The 10899-nt window shown below is 37.3% G+C and overlaps 1 protein-coding gene and 1 long non-coding RNA gene across 2 annotated transcripts in view; one reads left to right on the top strand and one right to left on the bottom strand.

Moving 5' to 3' along the window:
• Nucleotides 1-10899, bottom strand: part of CERS3 (ceramide synthase 3) — a 121865-nt gene that overhangs the window by 4105 nt on the left and 106861 nt on the right. The gene's annotated exons all lie outside the window — the stretch shown is intronic.
• LOC117070129 overlaps nucleotides 1-10899 on the top strand; it is a 35072-nt gene that overhangs the window by 4724 nt on the left and 19449 nt on the right. The window contains exon 2 of the long non-coding RNA XR_004431776.1: nucleotides 4862-4953. This is a non-coding gene — a long non-coding RNA (uncharacterized LOC117070129). The remainder of the gene's footprint in view (nucleotides 1-4861; nucleotides 4954-10899) is intronic.

Here is a 10899-nt window from a genome sequence, read left to right as displayed (position 1 = left end):
GCAGCAAAAAACAGATGCTCCCTTAGTGCCTCCAAAGAGAACATGACCCTGCTAAGTGACATCTTTATGGACTTCTGACCTCTTGAACTGTGAGAGAATACATTTCTGTTATTTTGAGCACCAAATTTGTAGAAATTTGTTACAGTCACCATAGAAATTAATACAACTAGCAGTGGCCAATTAAAAATTGAAATTTAAAAATCTGTGCCATTCATAATAGTTTGAAAAATCAAATATCTAGGTATACACCTAACAAAGCATGGATAGGATCTGTATTTAAAACCTACAAAATTCAGAGAGAAGTCCGAAATTCTTTGAAAGAAATCAAAGAAGATCTAAATAGTTGGAGAGACATACTATGTTCATGAATTGGAAGACTGAACATAGTAAAAGTATTAATTATCCCTATATTATCCTATATAGTCCACACAATACGAATCAATGTCCCAGCAGACTTTTCTATAGATGCAGACAATGTAATTCTAAACTTTCTGTGGAGAGGCAAAGGAACTCGAATAGCTAAAGCAAATCTGAAAAACATAATAAAATGGGAGGACTTACACTGCCAAATTAAGACTTATATAAAGTTACAGTAATCCACACAGGGTAGTATTTGCAAAGGAATAGGAACAGAATGGAGGCTCTAGAAACAGATCCACACAAATATGGCTGATTGAATTTTTACAAAGGTTCAAAGCAATTCAGTGGAGAAAGAACAGTCTTTTCAACAAATGGTCAGAGCAACCAGACATCTGTAAGCAAAGAAGTAAACTTTGACTAAAATGTCATACATTGCATAAAAGCTAGCTTAAAATGGGTCATGGATCTAAATGTAAAATATAAAACTATAAAACTTTTAGAAGAAAACCCATGACCTTGATCTGGGCAACGAGTTCTTAAACATGGCACAAAAAACATGAAAGAAAAAAACTGGCAAACTGGACTTCATCAAAATTAAAAACTTTTGCTCTAAGACAGACACTAATCAGAGAATGAAAAGATAAGCTGCAAACTGGGAGAAAATATTTGCAAATCACATATCCAATTTGTATGCATAATAAAGAACTCTCAAAACTCAATGGTAAAAAAAAAAAAAAACCCTAATTTAAAAAATGGGCAAAAGACATACAAAGAGACACTTTATCAAAGAGGACACAGGATGACAAATAAGCATATGAAAGGATGTTCAACATCATTAGTCATTAGGAAAATGCAAATGGAAACCATGATGATGTACAACTACAAACCCATTAGAATAGCAAAAGTTAAAATGACTGGCAATACCAAGTGCTGACAAGGACGCAAAACAATTGGAACACCTACACAATGAAATTACTAACAATAAACTACTACTAACAATAAAAAGGAACAAACTATTGACATTTATAAGAAGTTGGATGAATCCTAAAGATATTATACTGAGTAAAAAAATGTTAGTTTAAAAATATGATCTATTATATGGCACATGAATATCATTTTCATGACATTCTCAAAAAGATAAAACTATAGGGATAGATAACAGATAAGTGGTTGCCAGGAACTGGGTTAGAGGGAAGAGTTATTTGGGGTGATGAAATGATGCTCTGTATCTTGATTATGGGGATGGTTGCACAAATATATGCACATGTTAAAATTCACAAAACTCTACATCAACAGAAAAATGTCCATTTTCCTGATAATAATTTTAAAAATAAAATTTATAAGGATTTCTTTTTAGGAAGAAAATACTGTGGGTTTTCCCACTAACATTTGCAAAGTGAAGTACTACTCAAGTGGGCATTTTGGTTGTCAGGATATTTTTATTACTTGTAATTAGAATGTTTTCTATTTTCTTCACGCAAGAACTCCTTCAAGCACAGTTACTCATTATGAGTTATATGTTTCCCTCCTCTTCTCTCATGGTGTCTCAAAGTAATTCTGCAGAGAAATCTAGAAAAATAACATCGCCCCAAGGAAAGGAGATGGCGGTGCCATAGATCCGCCCTCATTGTGGAAGATAAAGGATGATATGAATTATTAAAACAAGTAAGATAACTCAAGCTCTGTACATGTTCAGTGATAGACATGACCCCGGGATCACCCTCTAGGCCAGTTCACAAATGTCTCTATTAAACCCAGCTTAGAAAAGAAAAAAAAATATGGAAGATGAAGACTGTTTCTTCTCACATAATTTTTCAAGATGACATCCATAACTGTACAACTGATATTTTTTCCTTTTGTGACCTGCAGACGAAAACTGACTACCTCCCAAGAGTCTCAGCATATATGTAACCAAATACCTCCTCTGTGTGTAATCTGAACATGGCTTTTGAAAACCCAATGTGCACACATTATACTGGCTTAATCACAGAAATGCAATTTCATGGGGCTCTTCTCTGTATGTTTGGTGCTTTTCCACAACACCACAGAAAGGGTGTCAAAATAAACAAGCCTCCCTGTAAACACTGAAGAATAAACTTGGCATCTCCTTAGTTAAGATGCATCAGAGAAAGGCAACCTTTCTCTGATATGCTGGGAGCCGGGATCAAAAGCACTTCCTCCTACAGATGAAGCCTTTCAGGAAAGAGCCATGCTTAGCTGATGCTTGCTTACATAGTCACTGCCTCTTCCTTTCTCAAAAGATTTCTGTAGAGAACAAGGGTATATTAGTCTGTTTTCATGCTGCTGATAAAGACATACCCGAGACTGGGAAGAAAAGACTCCATCCACACTGGTTAGGAGGCCTCACAATCATGGCAGAAGGCAAGGAGGAGCAAGTCTTGTGCAGGGGAGCTCCTCTTTTTAACACCATCAGATCTTGTGAGACTTGTTCACTATTGCGAGAACAGCATGGGAAAGACCCACTCCCATGATTCAATTACCTCCCACTGGGTCCCTCCCATGATACATGAGAATTGTGGGAGTTACAATTCAAGATGAGTTTTGGGTGGGGACACAGCCAAACCATATCAGAGGGGAAACTCAAATCAGAATAAAGAACCTAATTTCTCTCCAGAATGGCATACCAGCATCTACCCACCATCTCTGCAGGGCTTAAAGAGCTGTGTTAGCTAAGAAAGACACCAGTCCTTGAGGGTGCCGCCCCATCTGCTCCCAACCACACACCCTCCAGCCATTTGCCTTTAACAAGAGATCCCAACTGTATAGGGCCTGTTGGAACTTTATAGCATCTTGGCAGTCACAAAGGTTAGAGAATACTACTGACGTTTAGGGAGCAAAGGCTAGGGATGCTGGCAGTCCTGCAATGTGCTGACATTCACATGTCCCATCAGATATGCATGTAGGTGAAAACCCTGTCTGTAACTATCCAAGCCTAGAATCTGACTCCTTTGTACATTCAAGCACAATAATTTTTTGGATGGTTTTAATATATTCTGAATTTTCCAGGATTGCAACTATGTATATAAGTCAAAGTAAGACTATACAATTTGCCCTCCATATCCATGGGTTCCACATTTGTCAAAAATATTCAGGAAAAAAAAAAAGAATGGTTGTCTCAGTCCTGGACATTTACAGATTTTTGTCATTCCCTAAAAAATGTAGTACAACAACTATTTACACAGCATTTACATGGTATTAGGTATCGTAAGTAATCTAGAGAAGTATACAGGAGGCTGTGTGTAGGTTACATGCAAATGCGACACCATTTATTTATTTATTTATTTTTAATTAATTTATTTATTTTGAGATGGAGTTTTGTTCTTGTTGCCCAGGCTGAAATGCAATGGTGCAATCTTGGCTCACTACAACCTCTGTCTCCCAGGTTCAAGTGATTCTCCTGCCTCAGCCTCCTGAGTAGCTGGGATTACAGGTGGCCACCATCGTGCCCATCTAATGTTTGTATTTTTAGTAGAGATGGGGTTTCACTATGTTGGCCAGGCTGGTCTTGAACTCCTGACCTCAAGTGATCCACCCACCTTGGCCTCCCAAAGTGCTGGTATTACAGGTGTGAGCCACCACACCCGGCCAATTTTATATGAGGCACTTGAGAATCCTCAGACTTTGGTATGTGTGGGTAGTCCTGGAACCAATCCCCAATTGATCCCCAATGGATCCAATTTGTATGCATAATAAAGAACTCTCAAAACTCAATGGTAAAAAAAAAAAAACAACCCTAATTTTAAAAATGGGCAAAAGACATACAAAGAGACACTTTATCAAAGAGGACACAGGATGACAAATAAGCATATGAAAGGATGTTCAACACCATTAGTCATTAGGAAAATGCAAATGGAAACCATGATGACGTACAACTACAAACCCATTAGAATAGCAAAAGTTAAAATGACTGGCAATACCAAGTGCTGACAAGGACGCAAAACAATTGGAACACCTACACAATGAAATTACTAACAATAAACTACTACTAACAATAAAAAGGAACAAACTATTGACATTTATAAGAAGTTGGATGAATCCTAAAGATATCATGCTGAGTAAAAAAATGTTAGTTTAAAAATATGATCTATTATATGGCACATGAATATCATTTTCATGACATTCTCAAAAAGATAAAACTATAGGGATGCATATGTACTTTTCCGTTTGGAAACTCACAATTCCAGAACACCACGTCACTGACAGCAATGCCACTGATGACATTTGAATCACCCGTATAACACAGCTGTATCAGTCTGCATTTGTAGCTATCCATTCTTGGTGGTTCTGCATACACGCAAGCACAGCACTGGCCAACTTCATGACATTTTCTAGCATAGTTATGCACACATTTCACACATGAAATGCATATTTTATCAGAAATATCTTTCATCTTATCTCTTTTAAAAACAGTTGTGGAATTATATTGTTTTTTGAAATTATAATTATAGGTAAATTATATAACCTAGGAATTTAGTTTCAGGCCAGTGAAGGAATGTGGCTCCGATAGGATTGACAACTACTACTTTAGATGATGAATCAAGCTCAGAAAGGATCCCTCTGGATTTCCTTGTGGTAAGAGTTTGTTAGATGGATGAATAGGATGGGTGCATGTCATGCAAGCTTGAATGATATAAATTGGAAATCAATAAAATCTCACTTTATATTCAATTTTACCTTGTACAGTCCATCTTTCATATAGCAGTAATAGCAATGACACTTAAAAGGCTTACCATGTGGCAGACTTGGGACTAAACAATTACATGAACAACATTTCCTCCTCACTGCCACAGGACATAGCAGCTGTTCTCTTTAAAAGAGAGGAAACTGAGGCTCAGGAGGGTTAAATAAATTTTACAACACCACACAGCTATGAGAGGCACACAGGATGAAAAGCCAGACTCTAAGCTTACACACCTTGAACAGCAGTGCTCTACAGACCCTTGCTGGAGTAGGCTGCATAAATACTTGATGAGGCAGGACACCCAGGAGACTTGCAACCCAGTTCTATTTGAGGTTGGCTCTTTGTATAAGAAAATGCCTTCTCCCCTCCTTCTGAGCCAAGTGCCCCCTGTCTCGCTACACCTTCCATCCCTATTCTGACCTTCCCTCAGGTGTCATCAGTTCTGGCCTTTAGGTATAAATTTGAAATAATAAAAAGTAATCCTAATAAATGATTATTTCCTAGGTGAGACAAACACTGACAAGTTCTATATTCTATTTCATTTTTAAAAATGACGGTCTAGATCTATGAGATGGATTTGGCAACCTATTAATGACTTGCAACCTACAGTTTGAAAAACACTGGCTAAGGTATGCTAGAAAAATGAGGTTTTTCTAATCAGCTGAAATCAAAAAAACTTTTAAAAAGGTGCAGCCCAGCACCCATATTCTGAGAAAAACCACATCACAAGTGCAGATTTTTTTCCAGTAAGTAAAACACTTCATAGAAATTAGAAACAAAATCAAGTATGCTCTAGGGGGAACAAGGGATCTACATACTCACTAGAGGTCAAGCCATGGTGTTTTCTGAAACTCTGCCTGTCTGCTTTGACTTAGTGCCAAGACTTTGCTTGCAAAACCAGTGTGAGTCCGTTTCTTTGAATCTACTGGTCTCTTACTGTGTTGCCCTTCCCACTTGCTCTCCACACACCAACAACCTGTAGGTTTTGTTACTGAGCTACTGGAACTTTTTTTAGGCAAATTGTTGGCCCTGACCCCTCTACAAATCATTAAAAGGCCAACAAAACACATGCTTAAAGAAAGATCCAAAACCCTCTTTGAAGAGTGGAGGAGTGGACCTGGGTGTCAGCAGCCACAGGACTGTAGTGATTTTGTGCCCTGGCCAGAGCATGCTGTGGCACACACGCTTGTCATCTGCCAAATTGACTCCCCCTTGGGAAAGTTTTACTATAGCAGCCGCCATTACAGAGCATATTACTGTTCTGATAACTTTCAATAACTTTCTTTTTAGACCTAGCAAAGGTATCTAATATTACACTGAACTTTCTCCAAAAACGACCTGGGTGGTCTAGAGTAAGTTATTAGCAATATTATTCATTCCACATTGGAAGTGGATGGCCATGATTTTTGCAAGGTCTTTTAGAAGTTTCTGCCCCCAACAACTCCCTTTGGTTACACAAAACAACAGTGAAAAGAATGAGAGACAAGTTTCTAGCTTGATAGAGACCCTGTTACTTGTCCTAACAGGAGCTTTGGAGCCCTCACATCACTTACCAGGACCAGTATTTGCAAATATTATCAACTTGGCTCTCCAGCAGGCACAGGAGGCCTGCATTCGGTGGGTGTGATTGAAATCACAGTCACTACAAAGGGAGACTTCATTTAGTTTGAGAACATACGATACGCTAGGAGAAACTGAAAACCCTGAAATTAGGACCAAAATGACCTTCCCCTGATTAAAGTTGGATCAAAGTCAAAGTTTTCCTTTGAAGGGTGTGTTCTAGGAGCACAGGCATAGAGACGAACTGCCTTACATTGCAAGACTCACTCATTCAGAGCACTGGAGTGTCCCTAAAGCAATAGGTATACTTCCAACTTCTGCTTATCCTTTTCTTTCAAGGGGCTTAGGAAAACTGATTGAACCTGTCATATCACATGGTAATTAACTTTGGCTGGTATCAAATTTTTTAGACATAGAATACCGTCACAAGATAACAGCCCTGACTTCCCACAGTCTAGAAGTGCAAAGCATTGTCTAAAGTCCTTTTTAAATTTTTGTTGCAAAATGCACATGAGATTTACTATGTTAACCATCTTTAAGTGTGTTCAGTGGGATTAAATACATTCATAATGCTGTGTAATCACCACCGCTATCCATTCCCAGAACTCTTTTCATCTTGTGAAACAGAAACTCTGTACCCTTTAACAATAACTCCACCATTTCTCCCCTTTCCCCAGCCTCTGGCAACCACCATTCCACTTTCTGTCTCTATGACTTTGTCAGTTCTAAGTGCCTCATATAAGTGGAATCATACAGTATATGCCTTTTTGTAATTTGCTTATTTCACTTTGCATAAAGCCCTCAAGGTTCATTCATGTTGTAGAATGTGTCCAAATTTCCTTCCTTTTGTTTTTTTTTCTTTTGAGACAGAGTTTCGCTCTTGTTGCCCAGGCTGGAGTGCAGAGGCACGATTTTAGCTCACTACAACTTCGCCTCCCTGGTTCAAGTGATTCTCCTGCCTCAGCCTCCCAAGTAGCTGGGGTTACAGGCACCCACCACCAAGCCTGGCTAATTTTTGTATATTTAGTAGAGATGGGTTTCACCATGTTGACTAGGCTGGTCTTGAACTCCTGACCTCAGGTGGGCCACCTGCCTCGGCCTCCCAAAGTGTTGAGATTACAGATGTGAGCCACTGCACCTGGCCAAACTTCCTTCCTTTTAAAGGCTGAATAATATTCCATGGTGTGCATATATCACATAGTGTTTATCCAATCATCTCTCAATGGTCGCTGGATTGCTTCTATGTTTTAGCTATTGTGAATAATGCTGCTATGAACAGGAGTGTGCATAAATATCTGTGTCCCTGCTTTCAATTCTTTTAGACATATATGCAGAAGTGGAATTGCTGGATCATATGGTTAAGCCTATGTTTAATATTTTTGTGGAACCACCATACTGTTTTCCACAGTGACTGTATCATTCAACAGTTCCATCAACACTTCCTATTTTCTGGGTTTTTTTTTTTTTTTAATAGTGGCCCTCCTAATGGCTGTGAGTGGCATCTCATTATAGTTTTGATTTGCATTTCCCTAATAATTAGTTATGATAAGCATCTTTTCGTGTGCTTATTGGCCATTCATATATCTTCTTCAGAGAAAGGTCTATTCAAGTCCTGTGCCCAATTTTGAACCCAGGTCACTTGGAGTTTTGTTGCTGCTGAGTTTTAGGAGTTCTCAATATGTTCAGTTTATGAATCCTTCATCAGATATATGATTTGCAAATATTTTCTCTCATTTTGTGGGTTACCTTTAACTCTGTTGATGATGTCTTTTGATGCCCCAAAGTTTTAAATTTTCATGAAGTCAAATTTGCCCATTTTTTCTTTTGTTGTCTGTGCCTTTAGTGTCATATCCAAAAAATTATTTGCCCTACGTTTTCTTCTATAGTTTTAGGTCTTACATTTAGGTCTTTGTGTGAATTCAAGTTAATTTTTGTGTATGGTGTTAGGTAAGGTTCCAACTTCATTCTTTTGCATGTGGATATTCAGTTTTCCCAGCACCATTTGTCAAAAAGACTCCCCATTGAATGGTATTGGCACCCTTATCAAAAATTATTTGACCATATACATGTAAAGGTTTATTTCTCTATTCTATACCATGGTCTTTATGTTTGTCTTTATGCTGGTACCACACTGTCTCGATTACTGCAGATGTGTAGTAAGTGTGGAAATCTGGAAGTTTGAGTACTCCAGCTTTGTTCTTTTTCAAATTTATAAGGGGTGCCCTAAAGTCTTTTAAGTCCTGTGAAGTTTGAATCCACATTACTTAAAACACAACCTTAAGATCAGTTTAGTCATGGTACCCTCACTTATAGAAGAAAAATAGAGCCAATTTTTTTGACTGTTCCATGTATACAGACTACTTCTTTTTGAATTTCAGAGCCAGACACAAAAGTTGCTTTTTATACTCTCCCAACAAACCAGTGTAAAATAGAATATGTTCTATTTTTCATTAATCATTTTTTGCTACTCTCAATGAATCTCATTCCTTAAGAAACGATTTCATTTTGTAAAAACCTGTCACTTTTAAAATGAGCTTTTAAGAGAAAAATCAAGTTTTCGTGCTAGACAGACCCTGGAGAGTATCTGGTCTGACATTCATTTTTCAGATGAGATAAAAGCTACAGGGCTCCGTCCCACCCAGTAGAGTGATCAGCTTAGTGGCAGCAGAGCTCAGATTATACCATGTGACTTTTGATAAAAATACATGGATTTTTTTCATACTCTCCATATGACCTAAAATAAATTAAAAATGTGCCAGACTGTGTGGTGATCAACAAATTGTGATGGATGCAGAAAATGATTTGATTATATCAATATAATTTGCATTGGGGATTAAAACTGTTTAACATATTCTCCAAATTGCTACATTTTACATCCTTTAAAAATAGCTTTAGGTTCACAGCTTGAAAGTCCCACAACTCTAACCAGGCAAAGGTTTGCAAAAACATTTTGAAAATAAAAATGCACTGGGATTTTAGGTAAAGCAACATTCCAGAAAAAATCATGGCAAGACAGAGGACTAATTTTTGTATTAAAATTGTTTATTTGCATTAAACAACTTTTATTAAAATTGTATTAAATTTTATTAAAATTTGTACTAAAATTGAAATGCTGAAGTTTGTTTCAAATCTTAATATTCAAGATACACAAAGAACTCAAATAACTCATATGCACCATTAAGAAGGAAGAAACCCAATGTGATAGGAAAGCAGGCAAAGGGCATGAACAGGCAATTTACAAAAAAGTCAACAGAACTGACTACTGTACTATACTATACTATACTATACTATACTATACTAGATGCTAAATCTTAGTAATCAGTAAAATGCAAATTCAAATAATAAGATAAAATCTCATGTCCATTAAACTAGTAAATACTGAATAGTCTGATAATACTGTAACAAAAGTTGTTGAGCATGTGGGGAAAAAGAAACACTCATACATTTGGCTAGAAAAGTAGGTTGGCAGCATCTAGCAAATTTAGCCTAACCACCAACCCCACAGAAATACAAGATAAAAAAACCCTCAGAGACTGTTATAAACACCTCTATGAACATAAACTAGAAAACCTGGAAGAAATGGACACATTCCTGGAAACATATAACCTCCCAAAATTGAATCGGGAATAAATTGAAATCATAAATAGACCAATAACGAGTTCTGAAATTGAAATAGTAATAAAATACCTGCCAACCAGAAAAATTCCTGGAACAGATGGATTCACAGCCAAATTCTACCAGAAGTACTAAGAAGAGCTGGTACCAATCCTTCTGAAACTATTCCAAAAAATCAAGGAGGAGGGACTTCTCCCAAACTCATTCTATGATGCCAGCATCATTCTGACACCAAAACCTGACAGACACCAGAGAATCAGAGAGCCAAATTGTGAATGAACTCTCATTCATAATTGCTAGAAAGAGAATAAAATACCTAGGAACACAGCTAACAAGGGAGGTGAAGACCCTCTTCAAGGAGAACTACAAACCACTCCTCAAGGAAATAAGAGAGAACACAAATAAATGGAAAAACATTCCATGTTCATAGGTAGGAAGAATCAATATCATGAAAATAGTCATACTGCCCAAAGTAATTTATAGATTCAATGCTATTCCCACTAAACTACCATTGACATTCTTCACAGAATTAGAAAAATCTACTTTAAATTTCATGTGGAACCAAAAAAGAGCCTGTATTGCCAAGACAATCCTAAGCAAAAAGAACAAAGCTGGAGGCATCGTGCTACCTGACTGCAAATTATACTACAAGGCTACAGTAA

This window comes from Trachypithecus francoisi, unplaced genomic scaffold, assembly GCF_009764315.1.
Source record: "Trachypithecus francoisi isolate TF-2019V2 unplaced genomic scaffold, Tfra_2.0 Lachesis_group3, whole genome shotgun sequence".
Taxonomy (NCBI): domain Eukaryota; kingdom Metazoa; phylum Chordata; class Mammalia; order Primates; family Cercopithecidae; genus Trachypithecus; species Trachypithecus francoisi.
Note: the sequence above shows the minus strand (reverse complement) of the source record. Positions and strands in the feature narration are given on the sequence as shown.